The sequence below is a fragment of the Pleurodeles waltl genome, chromosome 9, assembly GCF_031143425.1.
Source record: "Pleurodeles waltl isolate 20211129_DDA chromosome 9, aPleWal1.hap1.20221129, whole genome shotgun sequence".
Lineage (NCBI taxonomy): Eukaryota > Metazoa > Chordata > Amphibia > Caudata > Salamandridae > Pleurodeles > Pleurodeles waltl.
This window is the reverse complement of record NC_090448.1, coordinates 796,917,200-796,940,666: the sequence shown is the minus strand read 5'-3', so window position 1 is coordinate 796,940,666 and position 23,467 is coordinate 796,917,200. Positions and strand designations below refer to the sequence as shown.

Sequence of the window (23,467 nt, the reverse complement as noted above, 5' to 3'; positions counted from 1 at the left end):
GTGTAGACGGTTGCTGGGAGTGTGAGAAAACACTAAGGGTGTAAAGGAGACCCCACCCCAGGACCCTGGAAAGTAGGAGTAAAGTACTACTATTTCACCCAAAACACACTAAAGTCGTGATGAAGGATTTTGCAAGGACCACTACAGACTGCAAAGCACTGAAGACGGAATCCTGGACTTGAAGACCTGCAAAGGAAGGGGACCAAGTCCCAGCATCGCTAAAGGGTCCACGGGGGGCAGGACCCCACTAAACCCCAGATGAAGGTGCAAAATGGCTGCCTCCAGTTGGAAGAAGCTGCAGGTTTTGCAACAACGAAGGGAGGTAGGAGGTTCTGCTTTGTGCAGAAGATGTCCCACGGCGTGCTGGAGGATACAGGGTCGTTTCCTTTGCAAAATACCACAAGCAAGCCTTGCTACCTGCAAGAGCTGCATTTGGAGAAAAAGGGTGCTGCCCGGGCCCAGGAAGGACCAGGATGTCGCCACTCAGGTGAGGCAATGTAGAGAGCCCACGGATAGGAGGGAAGCACCCACAGAAGACCTTGAACTTGGGTTCAAGAAGACTGAACACAGCGGTCGTCTCAACACTGCAAAGAGAGGTCCCACGACACCGGAGGTCAACTTAGGGAGCTAAGCATCACAGGACGGATTTCTTGGAAATGAGCACAGAAGCCCTTGTAGCTGCAGATCACACAGTGCACAGGATTACTGCCTGGGGAGGCGAGGCAAGGACTTACCTCCTCTGAATTCGGACAGTTGGGCCACTGGACAGTCTGGGTCACTTGGGTCCACCACCTGTGTTCCAGGGGCCACGCTCGTCGGGATGAGAGGGGACCCAGAGTAATGGTGAAGCTGAAGTTTGGTGTCTGCTGGAGCAGGGGAAAGATTCCATCGACCCACAGGAGATTTCTTCATGGTTTCCAGTGCAGGGTGAAGGCAGGCAGCCCCCAGAGCATGCACCACCAGGCAACAGTTGAGAAAGCTGGCAGGATTAGGCGCTACAATGTCGCTGGTAGTCTTCTGGCTAATTTCTTTTACAGTTTTGCAGGCGTCCTGGAGCAGTCAGTGGTCGATCCTTGGCAGAAGTCAAAGAGAGAAGTGCAGAGGAACCCTGATGAATTCTTGCAAGTCCTAATCTGAGGAAAAGCCCAGTGGAGAGACCCTAAATAGCCCTCAGAGGAGGATTGGCCACCTAGTCAGGTATGCACCTATCAGGAGGGGTCTCTGACGTCACCTGCTGGCACTGGCAACTCAGAGGCCTCCAGAGTGCCCCCCACACTTCTGAAAATAAGATGGCAGAGGTCTGAGACACACTGGAGGAGCTCTGGGTACCACCCCTGGGGTGGTGATGGACTGGGGAGTGGTCACTTCCCTTTTCTTTGTCCAGTTACGCACCAGAGCAGGGACTGGGGGTTCCCTAAACCGGTGTAGACTGGCTTATGCAAGGAGGGCACCATCTGTGGCCTTCAAAGCATTTCCAGAGGCTGGGGGAGGCTACCCCTCCCCAGCCTTTAACGCCTATTTCCAAAGGGAGAGGGTGTAACACCCTGTTCACAAAGGAAATGCTTTGTCCTGCCTTCCTTGGACTGGGCTTCCCAGACCCCAGGAGGGCAGAACCCTGTCTGTTGGATGGCAGCAACTGTAGCTGCAAAGAAAACTCCAGAGAGCTGGCTTGGCAGACCTGGCGGTCCATAGTGGAGCCCCCAGGATGCATGGAATTGGCTCCCCAATACCAGATATGGAATGGGGGAACAATTCCATGATCTTAGACATGTTACATGGGCAAATTTGGAGTTACCATTGTGAAGCTACATACAGGGATTGACCTATATGTAGTGCACACGTGTAATGGTGTCCCCGCGCTCACAAAGTCCAGGGAAATGGCCCTGAACTATGTGGGGGCACCTTTGCTAGTGCAAGGGTGCCCTCACACGTAGTAACTTTGCACCTAACATTCAGCAAGTGAAGGTTAGACTTATAAGTTACTTAAGTGCAGTGAAAATAGCTGTGAAATAACGTGTGCGTTATTTCACGCAGGCTGCAATGGCAGTCCTGTGTAAGGGTTTGTCTGAGCTCCCTATGTCCCTATGGGTGGCAAAAGAAATGCTGCAACCCATATGGATCTCCTGGAACCCCAATGCCCTGGCTACCTAGGTACCATATACTAGGGACTTATAAGCGGGGTCCAGTATGCCAATTGAAATTGGTAAATGTAGTCACTGGCCTATAGTGACAAATTTAAAGGCAGAGAGAGCATGAGCACTGAGGTTTTGATTAGCAGAGCCTCAGTGACACAGTTAGGCACTACACAGGTATACACATTTAGCCCACAAACTATGAGCACTGGGGTCCTGGCTAGCAGGATCCAAGTGAGACAGGCAAAAACATACTGACATACATGTAAAATTGGGGGTAACATGCCAAGAAAGATGGTACTTTCCTACACTAAGCCACTAACAGCTGAACTTATGGTAACGTTGATATTCAAACCCAGAGGATGCACTGCTGGATATTAAAAATGACTGTGTTTGATTAGTATCTGAAGGCATACTTTGACAAACTTTTCCCTACTTCATTTGAGGGTTGTTTGTTTTTAATAGCCTATTTCTCTCTAGAGTACATATGATTAAATAATGTTGCAAACCTTAATCTTGAGTTGCTTTGGTTTAACATTTATTTTCTGTGCGGAATAATTTGTAATATTGTTTTAAGTATGGAATTGTTCGTTTCTTAGAATAAATATATATTTGTTGTTATTTAAGAGTATAATTTTTGTCAGATACAAATTGTGATTTTCGTTAGGCTCTCCACATATTTTGGATTATTTTGAAATATATGAACTGAGTAATAGATGCTACAAATATTGTTAGGAACTTCTTTATTTTCTTGACATTCAGCATTGAATAGAAGCATTGCCCAGAAGTGAAAATCAGTATTGCAGAGATCTGAGATTGTCCGCAAAGAAAGCACAGATATAGTTTTGACTAGGGATATGACTTATCAAACTGATTCTAAGCGATATATAGTCATGACCAAGGAATCCTATTTTCTTTCTTAGTATTTTTTTTCTTCATTTTAACCCAATTTAAAAATTCAGGTCCTCATTCCGAGTTTGGTGGAAAGTGACATTCCATACACAGCCCCATGACCTGTTACACTACTCTGATGATTCCCCATCTCATTTCGAGGTAAGAACCACCAACTTTCAGATATGAAATCAATCGACTCTGACACTGGAAACTCTTGCCAGCAGCCTAACCTTTGCATGGCCATTGTTGTGTCAGCATTAGAAAGCAGTACAAATGCTATGCTGATTTTTCCTGTGTGTAATCGCCATGCAAGGCACAGACGTTGGAATCAGGAAACATGAAACTTTTGCTTTGGGAATTTATTTTTTAAAAACATACATAATACCAAGCAGGCAATAATGTCCTGGCAGGCCAAATGTCATTGCATTTTCGTCAATAGTGCTCTCAATTTATCAGCAGGAACACTTTTGTATAAAAAATCCCTGCCACAAGTATAGGGATTTCTAAACAGAGTGCCTCATCTGCCGCAGAACCAGTGGCCTCTACTGTCCCTGTTGTTTTCCAAGCCATCTTCTATACTTCAAATGGCCATATTAGTTCTTTTGGCTGAAAATACCAAAGTGTTCCCATATTTTTACACAGTTTGGGCTTTTAACAAATCGAGACGTATTTTTGAAATATTTTTAAAAATGCACAAAAGCTTCCTTACACACACAAGCTTTATTCAGCTAGCAGACCATCAAAGCAATACAATACAAAATAGAAAATCATCATAAATAAAACAATACAAATCAACCATAAACCGAATTTATGAAAGGAATAAAATCCATTCTGCCCGAGCTAAAACCAGTTAAAATCATTATAGATAAAAGTTACGTATACGCCATGCCTCTACTAAAAACTTGCTTACAGCATAAATGAACACACTTGAATTATGGCTTTTTAGAATCCTCAAAGCTAAAGCACATTTTCTTAACTTCAATTCAATTCAATTCAAGGCAGTGGTGCTGTAGAAGAAGGGGTTTGCGCACCTTGTCGGGTGCAGGCGCTTTGGTGGTGATGAGCTTTGGAGCTTAGGGAACTATCTAGTGTGGTGGAAGCCCCCACCGTTTTGGCCCCCGTTTGAGCACAGAGTGCAGATCGGCACCCTGGTGCACTCGCACGTGCAGGGCGGCCCTGCCCATGAGGACTGGCCTCTCTCAGCAGCCGGGCTTCGTTTCCAATCCTCCCCAACTGCAGGTGAGGGCCACCCGGATCCCAAGCGGCCCTAGGAGGCAAGGGAGAGTGGCCGCAGTATTGAGGAGCTGGATAGCGGGGAGAATCTAGGAAGCCCTCTCCCGCGAAAGCCTGCAGTGGCCCCAGAAGCTTTGTTGTTGTTTTCACCGTCAGGAGATCAGAAGAGATATCCCCACTGGAGGGAAAGGTGTGGGGGTCTCCCCCCCATCAAAGGAGCTTACCTTTAGGGCACTCACCAGTGGTTTGCAGAGTGGTGAGAAAACTTCGACAGAGATCCCATGCCTGCCAAGCCCCCCTTTTTACCGTAATCCTGGATGTACACAGGCAGATGGCCCGATATCCAAGGCTGGAGGATCTAGTACTAAAGGGCATGTAATATAAACGCAGGCGCGCTGAAGTTTCATGTAGGTGTTTTAGTGATTACCAAATGTTCTGCCTTTCCCTGATATGTGCTATGCCCTCAGAAGTATTGTATACATGTATTATGACCTGGAGTAACTGGTTACACCCTTTGGTTGGGTGGTAATACTACACCTGTCATGATCTACAGCATATGCAGTGGGAGGGTAATGTTATATGACAGATGCAATAAGGGAATGTTTTAATCTATGTGCATTAATGAAGATAATAATGACCTGGGTACTGCTTGTGTTGCAGAATACCAGTAACCCATGTGTTTACCTGACTACTGCTTGCTTTCGCAGGGTACTAGTAACCAATGTGATGTTCTGACAACTGCTGGTGTAGGAGGGTATTACTGATACATGTTGTTTTTGGTCCAGTGATGTTTTAAGCAATACAGCTTAATTTTATATAAATTGTTTTAAAGTTTCTTTGTAGTGTATTTATTGTGTCATGTGTTGTGTGTGTTTTGCAAATGCTTTGCACATTGCCTCTGGGATAAGCCTGACTGCTTGTGCCAAGCTACCAAGGAGGTGAGCAGGGGTTATTTATCGTGGGTGTGTAACTTCCATGCCATGACTAGAGTGGTGGTCCCTTCCTGGCTGGGGTACCTACCCTAGCCAACCAGGAACTCCATTTCTAACAATCTGTAACTGAGCAAAGTCAGAGCTTGAAAGGTAATTTTCACCAGTGGCGGGCGGTAATTTTAGGAGGGAGGGGGGCGGGTGGGAGTCACACCTACACACATTCATTCACACATGCACATACATCCATTCACAACACTCATCAACATTCAAACACACACACACACTAACCAAACATTCATTTAAAAAACACACACGCACACTTACCTTCAGCTCGGATGTCCCAGGAGCGATGGGACTGCTGCCTTCCCTCACTGGCTGACCTTAGGTTCAGCCAGTGAGGAAAGGCAGCAGTCCCAAATTCGTCAAAGAGTGGGATGGGGTCAGTGAGACTTCTGACCCGACCCCACTCTGTGACGACGTGTCACTGATTGAAACTCGCCCTGGGCGCTCCAGGGCTTAAACCTGAAGTTCCCAGGTCGAACTCAATGGGTGACGCTTCCCCTCGTCATCGAGGGGAAGGGCCTCAAGGCTCCTTTGCTGAGACAAGGAGGTCACGGCCATAGGAGCTGTGACCTCTTCAGCCCAGCAAAGTTCAGCTCAGGCAGCCAGGAGTCTAAGTAATTCGTGCATGTCTTGCTTCTGGCTGCCTGAGCTGAACATGAAGAGTGTCTGTCGGGCTGACCTTTGCTCAGCTTGACAGGCACTCTTCATGAGGGGCAAAAGGTGGGGGTTTGTGGCCCCTCCGCACTAAAGGACGGGCCATGGCTGATTTTTGCATCTGCGCATCTAAAGGGGTCGAATTGAAATCAGAAGGGAACTTTAACATTCCGGAAGGGGAGCAGTATGGTGTTTTGCGGATGGAATTGGAATACCTTTAGAAAGAGACATGTATGAAGTTTTTCCTTCAAGAATGCCAGATTATGTTAAATACATTTTGCCACAGTAAATTCAAAAACTGAGCACCCAGCATACGATTAACCTGCCTTCATGTGACTTGTGCTTCGTTCAAGAATGCCAGATTAGGTTGAATACATTTTGCCACAGTAAGTTAAAAAACTGAGCACCCAGCATATGATTAACCTGCCTTCATGTGACTTGTGCTTGAAACAGTGACTGTAGATGTTTTGATTCATGAACACCAAGTGCTTTGAAGAGGCACAAAGTAGTCTGGAGTTGCTTCACTTTATTTACATCATATTGTCTATGCTAGAGAGTGAACCTTATAAAGACTTTTTAATCCCCCTCAAAATCATTTTCTTAATTATAGATATTCTTATCCAATGCTTACGTTGTATAAAAAAAAGGTATGTGTTTTGGGACAACGGGAGAAGGTTTCTAGATGGTTCATAGCCAAAAAAGATCACCTAGGAATCCTTTCCTAGAACTGTGACCTATGCAATTAAGTGTGTGACTTAAAACAGGTAAACAGAAATCCTATGCTGCAAAAGGCATGACAATATCTTGGTGCAGCTCTGTAAACTTTCTGTTATTGCATCCAAATACATAACAAAAACGGGCATACATCTAAAACAAGACATATATTCGCAGTATCAACTACATGGGTAACAACAATGATTTTGTTGTGAAAAATTTTAATTTAAAATTTAATTTAAAAAAACATGAGACTGCGAATTAAACATGACTAAGATCATGGAATGAGAAGTATTCTTTGGAGAATCTCAAGTTAACTCCTGTTCTGCTTTTCACTCCACTTTCCACTGAAGACTTTCATTTAAATAGTTACACCTTTTTTCTCCCTACATCTTTCTGAAATCCTCCACCTGCATATTTAATGTCATCGCTTTCCTTTTCTGCTCCCTCTTTTTTCAATCTCTCCTTCTGCTCATACTTCTTTTCATCTCCTCCACTTCACCATCCCTGGCATGCACAACCCACTCAGCGACTGTAACCCACTGCATTTTGACTTCCATTGGAGCTGTCAAAATTTCGGCAGTGGTTTACCACTTTCACAAAAACAATTGCCACCTATGTGACCACTGCTCTTTGCACTCTTATGATCCACTGGTAGGCCCTGTGAGAAATTTGCACTGCCTCCACCCTCAGCTCTAGAACTCTCAATTGTGGCGTTTTAAATATCCATCCCAACCTGAACTCACCCAGATGCCTGGAGACGACTCGGTTGGCAGCATGCACTGTTCCACAGTCATATTTCACATGAAGAGAGACTACAGAAACACAAACTCAAGAAAAAGCAAATATGTTTTGAGAATTAAAGACGGAATAAAAGGTTAAATGTAAACAGGTACTGAATCGCTAACATGGAATACATTATGGTTGTTTAAATTCATTGTTGAGAGACCGATCTGTCTGTTGTCCATTAAGTTAAGCAAATTAATATAGGGATCTGTTTAAAATTCAGTTTTTAAGGCCCGGTAGACCCTTTTCCTCCCACCCTCTCTGAACACCCTGTTCTTATCTATCTGTGATCCAAACACATAAGCTATCTCAAACAGGAACAAGAAATGGCAAAGCTAATATGTGTTTTTCATGAGTGAAATTGCTTCTCGCTGAAGTGCTCTGTTGTGTATATATTCGTGGACCGACGAATGGGTCAAAGTGTCAATGAGACAATAGGTAGATGAATGCATAACAAGTGAGTGCAAGGATGGAGGACTGCCTGAGGGACTTTGCGGGAATAGAATATGTGACTGACAGGATGGATCAACTGATAAGCGACTGCACGAGCAGGTGAGTAAAGAATGAATGAGATAGCATGAATGGATGAGTGAGGACATGATTGAATGAGTGGATGATTGACTGAATAATGGCGAACATGACTGAGTCAAAACATGGTGGAATAGGTAGAGATGAGTGTTTGCTTTGCATGATTATTCACCAACCATTGGTGCAAGTTCAGATTTATACCATCACTTGGAAATCCTAAATGCATGTTCAGATTTGCAGTATCACTCTAAAATATTGAGTCTCCTAGTAATCGTGACTGTATGCTGTCAATTCTCCAAACCATACCCCAATTTTTTTCTATTCAGCATTCTGGCATGCGATCCGGAGCGGTGTAGTCTCTATCCGACGATAGTGCTCCCAGCTGGATCTGTTTCTTTGTGTGTAAACGCATAAAAGTTTAGAAGATGTGACTAAAAGTCCAGAAGATGTGACTAAAGCATTTCTGATAGGAACGCCAGACAAGGATTTTAGTTTAAAGGTTTACTCAAATAAGTAAAATGGAGAAATGCCAACTGGGCCATCAAATAAGATATTCTATGAGCATGCAAAGCATGCAAATCATTAGGACTACAGCAAAGAACTCAGTAAAGGTCTAATGAAAATCCAGCATAGACTCACCTTCTAAGATTGGGATAAGTATCTTCTCCCAAAAAGAAGAAAACACACTCTTAAACAGTGTTCTAGACAGAAGCTTAATACATTTACCACATCAAAATATGGCTCACATGCTCAAACAAGCCAGGGGGCAACAGTTGCAACAGAATGCATTTGAGGATTTTCTCACTATTCTACTAGGTGGAGTTTCAATATATACCACATTTGTTATCAGCACATGAAATGCTACTTAGTATGTTATTCGGTCTGGGATAGTCGCTCTGTCCTTGAGAAAATACACTCTGTTTACTTAGCCGGAAAATCACTTGCTCAATGAGCCTACAAATTCTTTATTGTGACTGAGAAAAAACAGCAGTTAGAGTCACGAGTTAGACTGCAGCAGCGTAGCAAAATGGAGGACAAGGCTTAGATTATCCTTAGTTTGACTAAAGCCTACATTCTTACATTCTAAGCACTTTTTTTTCACAATTTGCCGCCCCCCCCCCCTTTGATGATTCTTGAAATCATCGCACGTCATCTAATATTGTCATCACAGGACAAATGTCATCAGTTTCAGACCCTTTAGTTTAGATCCTCTCAGTTCTTGTATGCCGTCATAATAGTCACTCTGCAAGGCCACAAATCTGCCATAAGTCCCTTTTCTCTTCCTCCCAGTCATTGCTCTTGGTGTCTTTTTCCTACACTTTAACTCATTAATTGATTAAGTTTTCCTGCTGAATTTTAAGGCATACAACACTCATTAGGATCACTATCAGAGGGATTAGAAACAATTTCAGGATTCCTCCACCTATGCTTCCTAACCATTTGTCTATTTTGGCAAACTCCTTCTCATTTAAACTAAACACTGAACCTACTCCTTCCCAGGCATGTGTTTCTATTTGTTCATTCAACTCAGAAGTTATGCTAGTAATGTTTGCAATGAAACTTTTAAGCTGTTTATCTACTTTGGAAATGTACGTACACCATTTCTTTGCATGGGTTACTTTACAGACTCTGCCTTCTTTTGCTAAAAACATTTCAAGGACAAGGCAATTCTGCATTAACATACCCTCTCATTGCAAGCATCTCATTGTTAATCGCAGTTAGTGCTCCAGCTTTATTTGTGGCTCATATCTAAGGTTGATAGCTTTCCAATCTTCACATCATTTAATGCAACTCCTACTGAGGCACCGAAAATATTGCACATTTTGTTGTCCAGAACTTCGTCTTCTCTGAGTCAGATATGTGTCAGGTCCTTCATTTAAGTCATTTGTGTGGTAAATCTTCAGGAAAACTAAGGTGACACAACAGCTCTCTAATCAGTTGTGTGGCAGCTGGAAAGAAGCTGACTTGCCACACACACAACATATTCCCCTAATGTTCAGTGCCAGTTTTGCAAAAACCCTATCTTTAACTAAACAGCTATGTTTGCATTTACTCCATTGTATATCTTTCACTGTCTGGATTTCCGCTCATCTGCACAATGTAGCACATATATCTGGCCAAGCATAGTGGACATTCGTCAATGTGCCTTGAAGATCTGGCCAGGCGCTATGGAAGGTCATTGGTAAAGATTCACATTGCCACCGTCTGATGACAATGCTGTAACACGAAATGCAGTTCTTGCACTGCCGGTTGTCTCTGACAGTCACTGTAACATGAAGAGTCAGGTTTACTGCAGCTCTGCATTGGCGGTGAGTGCGGGCTGCAAGATCTTGGCATTAATGGGCCAGTTCGTGGTAGTGGACAGCTCAAAACTTTAGGATTAATCCTTTTCTTTGAGGAGGAGTTCCACTGATGCTACACCAAGGGTTCAGGACCTATGGAAACCTCTTGGGGATCACAAACACACTTCAGCAGAGGGCTTAGTCCGGTCCAATTGAGGGTCCAGTTAGGTCTGGTTTGCCAGATCAGATGGGCAGTTTACAACGAGATCTCTGTAGCTTGTTGTGTCACTGTCGCTCAGAACAGGAGGTCAGTCAGCTGTACCTTGCAGTCTCTTCAGTCTGAGATGAAGGTTGCAGGTCCAGTCTTCCTTCTCATCACGCAGATGGGTAAGACTTGTTTAAAAGGCTACCTGAGTGGGTGGCACAAGCAGTGCTGCAGGCCCACTAGTACCATTTAATATACAGACCCTGGATACATATGTTAGCACCTCACTAGGAGCTTAGAGGTCAATTCAATGTGCCAATCAGGTGTAAGCCAATGTTACCATGCTTTAAGGATTTAGCACGCACACTTTAGCACTGGTCAGCAGTGGTAAAATGCACAGGTTTGTAAAGAAAACAAAACCAATATGAGCATAAACTGGAGGAGTAAGGTAAAATATATTGGAGAAGACTACTCTAAGGCTAACAGGACTAAAACGCACCATGCATAACATTCCTTTTTTCTCAAGGTGTAAGTTCAATTTTGGATGTGGAGCTTTCTTATGCCACTTTTCCTGTCCTCCACTTTCCTTTTTGCTACCTTCCATAGTTGCCTTTTCATCCTCTTTCCTTATCCTCTTGATCATTTATTCTATAAAGATTCATGCTCAATTTATTTTGCAGATTGATGTACTGGTATCAGTATTAGTAAGGTTTGCGTTAGTCAGTGGTGTAAAGAATTTCATCATATACTTACGCTTGTCCATTTGTTTGAAAGTTTTAGAGAAAAGGTATCCGTGCTTAGTTGCCCAAAGATACATATTTTCATTTCTAACAAAGGGTACATATTCTAAAGGACATTTATAATTTAAATAATACAATGTTATTAAACTTTAAGTTGTACAACATATTCAAGAATATGCTGCAAGAAAGAACATAGAAAAACTGTAGATGAAAGTCAGCTGATCCATTGGTTGTGGAAGCTGGAAGTTAGGAACAAATAGAACAGTTTTGAATATTCATGACTTTCATATATTCAGTCAACAATTGATAGTACACATTATAAGCAAATGCACTCTGAGGATAGGGAACATGATAAATTATACTCATATGAGAGTCATGATCAACGACCACAGTACTAGCATTGTTAGCTTGCTTTGTTAACCCTTTAGCTGCTGTGCCTTTTCCCCACCAGTGCTGATCCCTTTTTTGGCTATTTGGGGTAGTTTGCGCTAAGGCCCCCATAACTTTTTGTCCACATAAGCTATCCATACCAAATTTGTGCCCTTGTTTTCCAACATGCTGGGGATTCTAAAGGCACTCAGAGTTTGTGGGTTCCCCTGGAGGAGACCGAGAAATTAGCCAAAGTACAGCTAAAATGTGGGTTTTTGGGGAAAAATCTGAAAAAAGTGCTGCAGAAGAAAGCATTTATTGTTTTCCCTGCAAATGGGATCAGCAAAGGGTTTGCGGTGATGAAATTACCACCTTCACAGCTTTCAGGAATAGATAGACTAGATTCAGGAATCCAAATTTTTCAATACAGTTTTGGCATTTTAATGATAAACACCCCATTTTTACTATTTTTTTGTGCTTTCAGCCTCCTTCCAGTTCGTGACAGAATTGGTGTGAAACAAATAGTGGATCTCATACAGCTAAACATTTCTGAAAAGTAGGCACAATTCCGAATTCAGCAAGGAGTTATTTGTGTAGATTCCTGTAGAAAGTAACAGTTGAAATAAAAAAATATTGAAATTGATTTTTTTTTAAAACAGCCATTTCTGTCTACGTCTTCTTCTGTAACATTTTCCAGCTGTGGCAGATTTTTTAAAGCAGTATATCATTACGTCTGCAGGACCTTTCGAGTTGTGGTATGTATAGGGCTTGTATTTTCATCAAGTACCAACCAGAGCCTAAATGAGCTGCACCGTGCAAATGGAAATTATTGTATACCGGGTATACAGCAATTCTTCTACAGCAATCCAGAAGACCCCGGCACTGAGAAACCCCAGTCCAAAGTTTTCTTGAAATGGCGACATACTGCAGCAGGTTCTTCACAAGCTTGGACAGCCTCTCCGAACCACTCACAGACCATCACAAAATATGGTGAACAATGGCAGTGGGGTCGGGCTGAGCAAGAAGCTCTCAACAACATCAAGAATGCGCTGTTGGCAGATGCCGCAATGTTCATACTTTAACACCGATAAGGAGACTGAGCTGTTAGTGGACGCAAGCCCCATGGAACTCGGGGCTATCCTTATGCAAGAGCCAGGTATGTGGGTCCCACTGGCATTCGCAAGTCCATCCTTAACGGTCACTTAGACGTGCTAGGTACAAATTGAGAGAGAGGCGTTGGCCATTAAGTGGGCCTGCCTCCACTTTTACCTCTATATCTATGATTATGAGTTAAAGGTGATTGCGGATTACAAACTGTTTGTGGGCCCATTCCCTGGGATGGTGCCTCACACCCCCCCCAGGTTTAGGCAGTCCAACTGCTACTGTACCACTTCAGTGTCGTGTACAGGCCTGGGGCAGGTAACCCCCTGACTTTCTCTCAAGATACCCACTCCAACAGTGTAGTGAGTTGGACACCTACTGTGAGGGGGCGGAGGGATTTGCCAGAATGGTGACCACTGCAGCGTATCCAAAGGCAGTGATGTTTGATAACATCACGCTAGCCACCATGAAAGAGAATGGCCCTCAACAAGTCAAAAAGGCCATGAGTGAGAACCCATGGAGGCTGTTCCTGAAGGATGCAAATCAATGGATCCCCGTAGAGGAATCAGGACTTTCACAGCTACGGCAGGTGTGGGATGAGCTAAGCGCGATGGTATGGTGGGTGGGGGCATCATCTTGGGAGAGGCACTACATCGTGACTCCCAAGTCACTGGAAGAACTGACCACTGCTCTTGCCCATGAAGAGCACCAAGGAGTGGAAAAGATGACAGCCAGAATGAGAGGAAATTTGTGGTTCTCCAACGTGGATGGAAAAGTAGAGGAAGCTGTGCGACTCTGCCAAACATGTCAAATAATGGGAAGCCCAGTAGTGCCCACTCCATTTGCAACAGAGGAGGCATGACAGCTGCCTGGGAATCCACAGCATTCACACAAATCAAGCCACTGCAAGAGAAAACATTTGCAGAGTATGGCATACCCAAAGTCGTCAAAACAGACAATGGACCTCCTTTCCTGGAGGCTGAGTTCAGAGAGTACATGGCAACTCCCAGAATCCAGCATCAGAAGATAACCCCCCAATGGCACCAAGCAAATGGCACTGTAGAAAGATTAATGTGAACCCTAAACAAGACCCTTCATGCAGCTGTTCATTAGAACCATGATTGTGAGTGAAAACTGCACCGGTTTTTGAGGGCATATTAAAACACACCCCACTTCACAACAAAGTGCACCCCAATAATCCTCGTGTTCCAAAGACCTGTCTAGGACAGCATCCCTAAAGGCCTGGCATGGCAGCCCAAACCCTTCCACAAACAGGACTTCCTGCAGAGAAGGCAAACCACAAATGAGAGGACCAGATGGGCTATGGAGAGACACCTGGAGGTGGGTGTTATGGTACTAGGGAAGGATCCCCACCCGGGCCTAAATTCCATACCCCTTTCGAGTGATTCATTTGAACAATAACTGTTGTTAACAGAAGCATGATCACTGCACAGAGGGGTCACAAAATGACAATGAGGAATATCTTGTAGTTCCGTAAAGTCCAGCAGCCTGACAGGAGGGGGGCAGAGGAGGGAGATGAAGACCCTCTGAGCCAGATGCTGCCAGCAGACGACACTGAAATAACTGAGCTGGAAAGGTGTGAAGAACCAACACCAGGAGAGGCCTCCAATGCCACCAGTAAAGCCTGGTCTGGAGAAACCGTTGCCTCCCACAGAGAGTCAGGGCTAAGGTCTAAACTATTGGCCAGCCAATGACTCTGCGGCTCTGAGGAAAGGTGGTCCCCACCATTTAATGTTGGATGGGATGCAGTGAGCCACCTGTACTCACCCTTAAAGACAGTTACATTACACATGCACCACCTTGGCCGTGTGCGGCCAAGATGATATAATAAATGGGGACGCACCACACATGGCCAGGCCCAAGAGTTACATACTGGTGTGAGGTCTCATCCTGTGCATGCCCAGGCAGCGTGTAGGCCTCCCTTTGCCCTACAACACAATTGAGGTAATTAGTGATATGTGACTTCAGGAGCAGAGTTTCATGGGGTTGGGAGACATTATAGAACTGCTTACCAATACTTTTGTATTTCAATTGTTCAGTTTTGCAATAAAGCCATAGCGTTCCTTCATTTCAAGTGTTTCGAATGTAGGGGATGTGCATACCTATCATACACACGCACACAAACTCTCTGAAAAAAACGAAGGTTAAAGTGATGTTGTAGTTAGGTGAAAATGTTAGCTAAAACGTAATGTTTCAAACATAAAAAACATAGAAATGCACCAGTTATACATTACTGAAGTAACTATAACATGCACCCACGCCATGCACAGTATTGTCATCAATGATGTAATTTCAGATGTTACCAGTGATCTTTTCAATGATGTCATAGAACATCATGAGTGTTCTGAAAGGTGAGATCATAAGCAGTTTTAACCTTTAACCTTTGGTTTGGTTAGTTCAGTGAATTGTTGAGGTTTTTTAATGTGAAGTAAGTTATTCTTACCAGACCTAACTATGATGCCAGTTTAACCTTTGCGTTTCCAGTGTATTTCTGAGTATTTTTTAACATAAAGAAACAATATAAGTAGATGCCATTTCAAGTGCAGCAAACCTACAGGTACTCTGAACGGATGAAACAACAAAACATCAAAGGCTGGCTTATTAGCTTTAGCAACAGGTCAGCACATCAACCTATATATGAAGCAGATCTATTTGTTTTTCAAGAAATAACCACAATAATTTATCAACAACCATAATCCACTATCTTTCAATATTAATTTATAACAATGATTAATAATAATGACTCCCTCAAAAATAAAATAAACTTTTGCGTTCAAAAGATACAGAAAGATGTGTTGAGCTTTTCTTGTACGCTCTTCAAGCCACAAAATGTAGCCATAGAACCACCAACAGAGAATCCGGCACTCCAACTGAAAGGCTTACAGCTCCTGCTTTAAAAAATATGTAACCTCTGCCAGGGTCATGTATTCAGTAACGCAGGACACTTACTGCAACCTTTTTTAAAATGTTATAGGGAGATACTGAGCTTTCTGCAAACCTCCCACAACATTTTAGGAAAATGTTTTGTGGTGCCCTGCTCCTTCTAGGGGCACCACAGGGATGTATGAATATATGTAAATGGCCCTCTGAGAGACTTATGCGGCACTCCCTGCCAGGAACAGTAAATATGAAATGAGCAGCTGCTCCACTCATTTCAAACTGATACCCATGTTTCTTTTTTTCATTTTTGGTGTTCCAACCAATGCAGAGCATGAGTTGTTGTTTTTTTTATGGCAGTGCAGGTAGCCCACTTCTGCTCTGGCCTTGACATTTTTTTAATTTAATTATTTTATTGTTAGTTGGTGCCCTAGTCCCACCTGATGCACTCAGATCATTGAGGCCACGGGGGAATCCCATAGCCGTTGTGTCCCCACCTGTACCCTGCTAGTACCTATCTTTGGTACCCACAGGTGCCAGCTCTATTGCTAAGCTTTTTTTTCTGTTCCTGCTGGGTGGGAGCAAAGTTGGAATGGGGTCCCTAGGACACTGGCTTTCTTTTTGCCCCTAGATGATGGGAGTCTTTTAGTGACTCAAAGAGCAGGGACGCATTCCTCCTCTCCAAAATAATTACATGGGCCCTAGGGATGGGTTCCCTGGGACCTTTTAATGGCTCAAGGAGGGGGGCCGGACACCCCCTTCCAAAACAATGATGTGTTGATTCCGTGGACAATGGTGCGCCAATGGCAGCTTTAATTTAAAGAGGTCACAAGTCTACCTTTTGTTTTTTTAAACTGTACAACTGATCTACAGTAGTGCTGCAGATCAGGGGTACCATTTAAAAAAAAGTTAGTTATTGGCTGCAGTGGAAGCCCCTCTTGTACCATATCCCAGCCAAGCCACCTGTATGTTTTTTGCTTGAACATTATAACGTGAAGGCCAATATCTTGCACGGAGCATCAATTTGGAAAGATTTCGGCAGAGAAATTGTGGCGTTTGGGGGTTGTATGTGTGTGTGTGTATATATATCTATATATATATATATGTCTATATATATATATATATATATATATATATATATATATATATATATACACACACACATATATATCTATATATATATATATATATATATATATATATATATATATATATATATAGATATATTCGAAACCAAGTCCCGGAATGCAGGTGCTCCACACAGCGGTCCTGGATGGGTTCCGAGAGACCCTAATATAACCTTAGACACTCCTTCAAATATCAGGAGAACCAGGAGAGGTGTCCTGGTTCTCCTGATATTTGAAGGAGTGTCTAAGGTTATATATAGATATATAGATATATATATATACATTTTTTTTAAACAAGACTTACGCTGCACTGCTGGAAGCTCCAAGTTAATGGTCTAGGACCCCCCACATCACATAAAGCACCGATGCGTTTCAACCTTCTGTCTTAATAATAGTACATACTGAATAAGTGCTTTTTCATTTCCTAATTTATAGCACCTGGCCATCATGAGGAATATTGGGAGTTGCAGTTCTAGTTCTTGCACTTCTTTATAGATGCCGTTCAGAGGGACACATAAACGTAATCCTTCCCAGTCACAATACAGGCTCGATGGCAATACCCAGGATAGCTCCAAAAACAAACTGAGACCCAAAAAAATCACTGTTCTCTTTTCACCCTCTAAACCCAAAATCATTCTCATTTGGCTTCAACACCTTATATCATGGCTCATTATGCTCAAGTGACTAAAGGTACACCATTTCCATTCATTTTCAAACATAAAGCTGCCGGTCCCATTTTCACTAATATTTAACACCAGTCCTGGGGCCACATCAATCCGATTTAACCCACGTAGGTCACAAGTGTTGCGATGATTCAATGACCACATGAGATGTCTGTGCCCCTCCAGGCATTTTCAGTCCTCAAGTGTTAGTACACAATGCTCATTAAGAAACAGCTCAAGCTATCTCTGCCGGACTGGGCGCTATGTGATGTGGGAGATATATATATATATTGCAGTTTCTGCTCCATCAAATCACAGTTCACATCCTCTTAGGCGCTTAGGTGCAGGAAGAAGACAAGCAACACAGCTCCATTTTCTGATGATCCTTAATTAACTAATATAAAAAAGAAGCAAGGATTAAAAACCACTCAATATAAACTCAATGCCACAGAGGTCCGAGTGCGGCAGGGGGTTGGCCTCCCGGGGAGGTTGGGTATAATAATAGGATCTCAATTTACATAAAAAAACTGTAAATTCACTGAAAAAAGGTTAAACTGACTTTGTAGTTTGAAATTGTAATAATATCTTAATTGACATTAAAACCTTAGGGTCTCACTGAAAAAAAACAAATAGGAAAGTGGCATTATAGTCAGGTTAAAATGTCAGTTAAAATGTAACATCTTAAACTACAAAGACACTGGAATTCACCAATTGCAGTTTACTTAGCTACCTGGAACTTGTGCCCGCACCATGTTCTGCTTATGACCTGGACAGATTGCATCACTCATAATATCACTGATAACATCTCAAATGACTAATAACAACAATGGGCATGGTGGGAGCACAAGTTCTAGTTAACTCAGAGAACTGACCATAATTTCTGTACAAAAAGAACCCTCTAATTTTAACCCTGGGCATGGTAGGGGCACAGGTTCTAGCACTAATCATAATTTCTATGACAAACAGAACCCTCTCATTTTTTCATTTCTAAAGAAAATGCTTTAGGTTTTGCAGTTTTGATTCCATCAAGATGGCTTCAGGTATGCCACAGTTTTGTCTTAAATACTGAATGTTAGCACTCTAGTTATTCATTAGAACACTGTTGGAAGCTGCAGTATAACATGGGGGAATCAACTGACACCCTGTTGCTGGTGTTCAAATCACCTCTTTCAATATGCATGTCATAATACTTTAATGGCATGGATTAGCAAGATACTTTAGAACTCATGGGAAATGGGTCCTCACTTTAGCTTTATAGAGCACTACCCATAATTTCTATAACAAAACTAACCCTCATTTTTCACAAATACATAACGTTAGCCCTCTACTTGTTCTTTAGAACCCTATAGGAAACTGCAGTAGAAAACTGGTTAAGCAACTGGCAGGCTGCTTCTGACATTAGAAGTACATGTCTAACTTAGAATATCAGATTTTATTTTTTACATGGCGGAGGAAGATAGTGTGAACCTATAGAAAATGTGCTCCCATTTTAGCTTTTGGCACATCTTCCATAACGTCTGTGAGAAAAAAATGAGAGAAAACAGTTTTTCCTCAAACATAGTTCTTCGAATCCCCGGGGAGGGTCAGCATTTTTCCATTGTTAAAATCACCTCGCAACTCTGCAGAATTTATAAAATGAGTTTATCACCCCCAAAAAAATTATATTGTGGTTAAAGTCTGTTATCACCCTTTACAAGTGCTCCTTTCTGTGACCCTCAAAACTTTGCCACAACATGCTGCACATGTTGTTGCCAGTCAATCGGGAGGGGTTTGGAGGGTCCCTTTGGAGTCCCCCCACATCCTCTGAGCGTGCTCACTTTACCCATTTATATATTTTTTATTCATTTCAGGACACACATACCAGTTAATGGCTGCTACCACTTGTTGTTCAGGTTCTGACCAGCCAATCAGGATTGACTAGTCCCCTTTAAGGTGGCCTATCAGAGCATGTCTGATCACCAACTGTCCCGATATGTACCTAACATTTTATCATCCTGGTCCCTTCTTTAAATCCAAATGTTTCAGAAACGACTGAAAATATTTACACCAAATAAAAGCACGTTTTCTGAACAAAGTTCCAACATTGTGTAAGTTTTGGTGTGATTCTGTTCAGCCATTTGTTTCTGTATTTTTTCCTAATTTTCTGTGAGAATTAACATGAGAAGTCAGACAAACCATTTTTCAAAGCCCTGCTTTAATAATTACCCAAAACTTTCCAGGAATGAGCTAAGGTGGAATTTTGTTTTGGAAAGTTTCATTCAGATTCGTCATATGGCAACAAAATTATTAGCAAAATTTTAAAAAAACATAACTGCACAGTCTCGCTTTCACTCTGGTGTCCTGTTGGCATGGAACCTTATCAGTGGCGGTGCTCAACTTTTAGAAAAAACCCATTCTGTTTAGTATTCCCAATCCTTTTTGTTACCATAAACACTGATCTGGTACTCTGACGATGAATGCAAATGTGTTTTTTAATGAAGGCCTGTACAGCCAAGTGAATGCATTTCGGCTTATGTAAAGGCTTGATCATAACAAAATTGGATTTTTTTTATATTTCATACATAAATATTTCACCAAAATTGCACCACATAATACAACATGGAAATAGGAAAAATACTACAATCGCTATGATCTTTTTTAGGTTAGCAAAAATAAATGACATCATAAAACATTACATTTTATCCTATGATCAATTCAGTGCGCCATTTTAGTCAAAATGTTGAATAGCGGTATTAAGTTATGAGTAAATTGATTGAAATAGAAATTACCATGCAGAAATTGCATACAAGACTTTACATTAGACACTACAGAGAAATTCAGTGCATCATATTCTACAAATTGTTATACTACAAAAGAAAATTAGTTACTTACCTGTAATTGTAGGTCTCCAGTATTGGTATCTTTTATGCATTCACATGCTTGAATATTCCCTGTCGTCGAAGTGGGAGTCCTAAGGTATCCTTATAAAGCAGTAGATGTTAGTATCATAGGCTATAAATGCAATTCACATTCTGTTTAGGAACCTATCTACTTCATTTTTGAAAAAGGACTATACTTGACCTATGACCAAACATACGCCAGCACCCTCTAGAACACTCCCAACAGAGGTTGTTTCTCTCAGATTTTCAAGCATTAGTGTGCCTTTAACCTGTAGCATGAGTGAGGGGAGCCTCTAAGGGGAGGAGGGTGGGTTGGATATGAATCTATGAAAGATACCAATACCGGAGAACTACAGTTACAGATAAGTAACTAATTTTCTTCGCCAGTATTGGATCTTTCATAGATTCACATGTTTGAATCAGAATAACAAGCAATACAATAGAATTAAAGATACAATAGCTCTTGAAAAAACACAATTAGATGATGGCGGGACAAGAAGAAATAGGCTCACCTTAATGAAACAGATGTCGTAGCACTGCCTGTCCCACAGCTGTATGCGTCTTATGGCTCTCATCCAGGCAATAATGTCTTGTAAATGTGTGCCTGCTGGACCAAGTTGCCACCCTGTAGATGTGTTTAATTGGCACTCCTCCAAAGAGAGCCGTGGACGTGGCCATGGCTCTAGTAGAATGGGCTGTTACTCTGTCTTGTAAATGTTTACCAGCCTGAGCATGACAATATTGAATAGTGGCAGCTATCCTTCTCACAATAGTTTGCTTTGTTACTGAGAGACCTTTCCTGATAAATCTGTTTGGTAGCAACAGTTGGTCTTATCTCCTTATGTGGTGAGTCCTGTGCAAATAGAACTTGAGACATCTTTTGACATCTAGTGAGTGGAGGGACTTTTCTGCCTGTGTCTGCGGATTTGGGAAAAAAGTTCTGAGAACCACTGGTTCATTCAAATGGAAATCCAATGGAACTTTTAGACTGAACTTAGGGTTTGTCCTGAGGATAATACTGTCTGCCGTGAACTGAAGGAAAGGTTGCTTGATGGTGAAAGCCTGTAAATCGTTCACCCTTTTCGCTGAAGTGAGAGCCAAATGTATTGCTCTTTCCCAGGTAAGCTACTTTAATTCCAATCTGTGTATCGGTTCACATGGTGGCTTCATTAGCTGCCCTAGAACTACATTCAGATACCACACTGGCGGGGGTTTCCTAGCTGGTGGAAAGGCCCTGAAGGGTCCCTTGATAAATTGTTTGATTATTCAAGAAGAGCTCAAGGATGGCACGTTATTGGTACGCCTAAATCGCACAATTACAGCCAGGTGTACTTTTATCAAAGAATGAGATAGTTTAGATTTTGCTAGGTGCAGTAAGTACTGAAGAATTTGGCCTGGTGGTGCTTTGAGTGGATGGATGTTCGAGGACTTTCACCAAAGACATAAGCGCAGCCACTTGAGCTTATAGGTTTTGCTTATTGTCTTGGCTCTTGCTTTTGCCAGTATTTCTCTGCAGTCTGCTGGAATGACTAGAGATGCAAACTCATTGTATTCAGGATCCAGGCTGATAAGTGTAGCGATGCCGGGTCCAGATGCTGTATCTGGCCCCTGTTCATTGTCAACAGATCCGCTGTTACCTTGAGTTGCAAGTGAGGCTGCTCTGAGAAGAGGAGTTCGGTGAACCAGTACTGCCTTGGCCACCTGGGGGCTATCAGAAGGAGTCTGCAGGGTTCTCTCTTCATTTTGTTTATTACCTTTGGGATCAATGGAATCAGTGGAAAGGCGTAGGCATATGCTCCTGACCATTGCATCGAAAATGCATTCCCCCATGATCCCAGCTTGCAAAGTACAGGCATTTCTTGTTCTCCCTCATTGCAAACAGGTCGAGCTTCGGCCTTCCCCAGCGCTCGAACAGCTCTTTTATCCTGTGCTGATGTTGTTCCCATTCATGGTATGGAATGGTGGCCCTGCTTAATGAATCGGCAAGGAGATTGTGCACTCCTGGTACATGTTCCGCTTTTATGAATATGCAGTGTTGGAGCGCCCAGTTCCACATGTCTCTAGCTTGAGCAGAGAGCGTCTGAAAATGTGTTCCTCTTTGTTTGTTGAGATAGAACATACCGGTTGTAGTGTCTGATCGAATGAGGACTGACGAGCCCATGATGTTAGGAAGAAAGACCTTCAATGTTAGGGCAATAGCCCTGAGTTCCAGATGGTTGATATGGAGTTTTCTCTCTTCGGCAGACCATTTTCCACTTATCCTCAAGCTCTGAAGGTGTGCTCCCCAACCTTCTAGCTATGCATCTGTTGTTATGATGAACTCTGGTAGCGTTTGTAAGTATCCGATGCCTGTTGTTAGATTAAGGGGTTGTGCCCACCATAATATCTCCGATTTGATTGTTGATGTACTGTGACTAGGACCGTTGAACGAGCCCTGTGTCTGGATCCACTCCTCGTCAAGTTGTTGCTGAAGAGGCTTCATGCATAAGTGACAGTTTAGGACTAAGGGAATGCATGAGGAAATCATTCCCATGAACGACTTGTATATCCAGACAGAAACTGACTTTCTTTTGGAAAGTTTGATTGCAAGTTGGTGAATCTTTGCCTGTCTGTTATCTGAGGAAAAAGCCTTGTTCTTCACTGTGTCCAGAAAGGCTCCCAAGAAAGTCGTCCTTGTTGTTGGTTTCAGCTGTGACTTTTGATACTTTGCTGTGCGGCCTAGTCTGCTGAATAATGAAAGGCAGGTGGCTAGTGCTTCTGCTGTTTGTTTGTTTTGAAGTATGGGCTTTTACCAGCCAATCATCCAAGTACGGAGTTCTTGGATCCCCTGTTGCCTGAGATGAGCAGCCACCGGGGCCAACATCTTCGTGAAAATTCTGGGGGCAGATGTTAGCCAGAATGGCAACACTCTAAACTGAAATGGATCCCTGCTATCTGGAAAAGTAGGAAACTGCGATATGCTGGGTGTATTGGTATATGGAAATATGGGTCCTGATGACCTAATGACGCCATGTAATCTTTGTTGTTCAGGAGTTGTAATATGTCCGGTAGCATACAAAAAGTTTGCTTCTTTAGAAAACTGTTTAACTTCTGAAGGTAGAGTATTGGACGCCATTCTCCCAAGGGTTTCTTGAAAAGAAAGAAGTGCAAGTAGAATCCTATTCCTCTCTGATGTTTTGGAACGGTCTCTATCGCTTCTTTCTTTATCATGCTGGATAATTCTTTTAAAAGTTGCTTCAGTCGAGGCAGTGGTGGCCCTGAAGGTGGG

At 42.6% G+C, this 23,467-nt stretch overlaps 1 protein-coding gene across 2 annotated transcripts in view; it reads left to right on the top strand.

Moving 5' to 3' along the window:
• CHRM1 (cholinergic receptor muscarinic 1) overlaps positions 1–23,467 on the top strand; it is a 316,212-nt gene that overhangs the window by 36,412 nt on the left and 256,333 nt on the right. The window contains exon 2 of one of the 2 annotated variants that reach the window (XM_069208043.1): positions 3,095–3,185. The exons of the other annotated variant lie outside the window; for it this stretch is intronic. The gene's annotated coding sequence lies outside the window, so the exon portion shown is untranslated. The remainder of the gene's footprint in view (positions 1–3,094; positions 3,186–23,467) is intronic. 2 annotated transcript variants of the gene reach the window in all.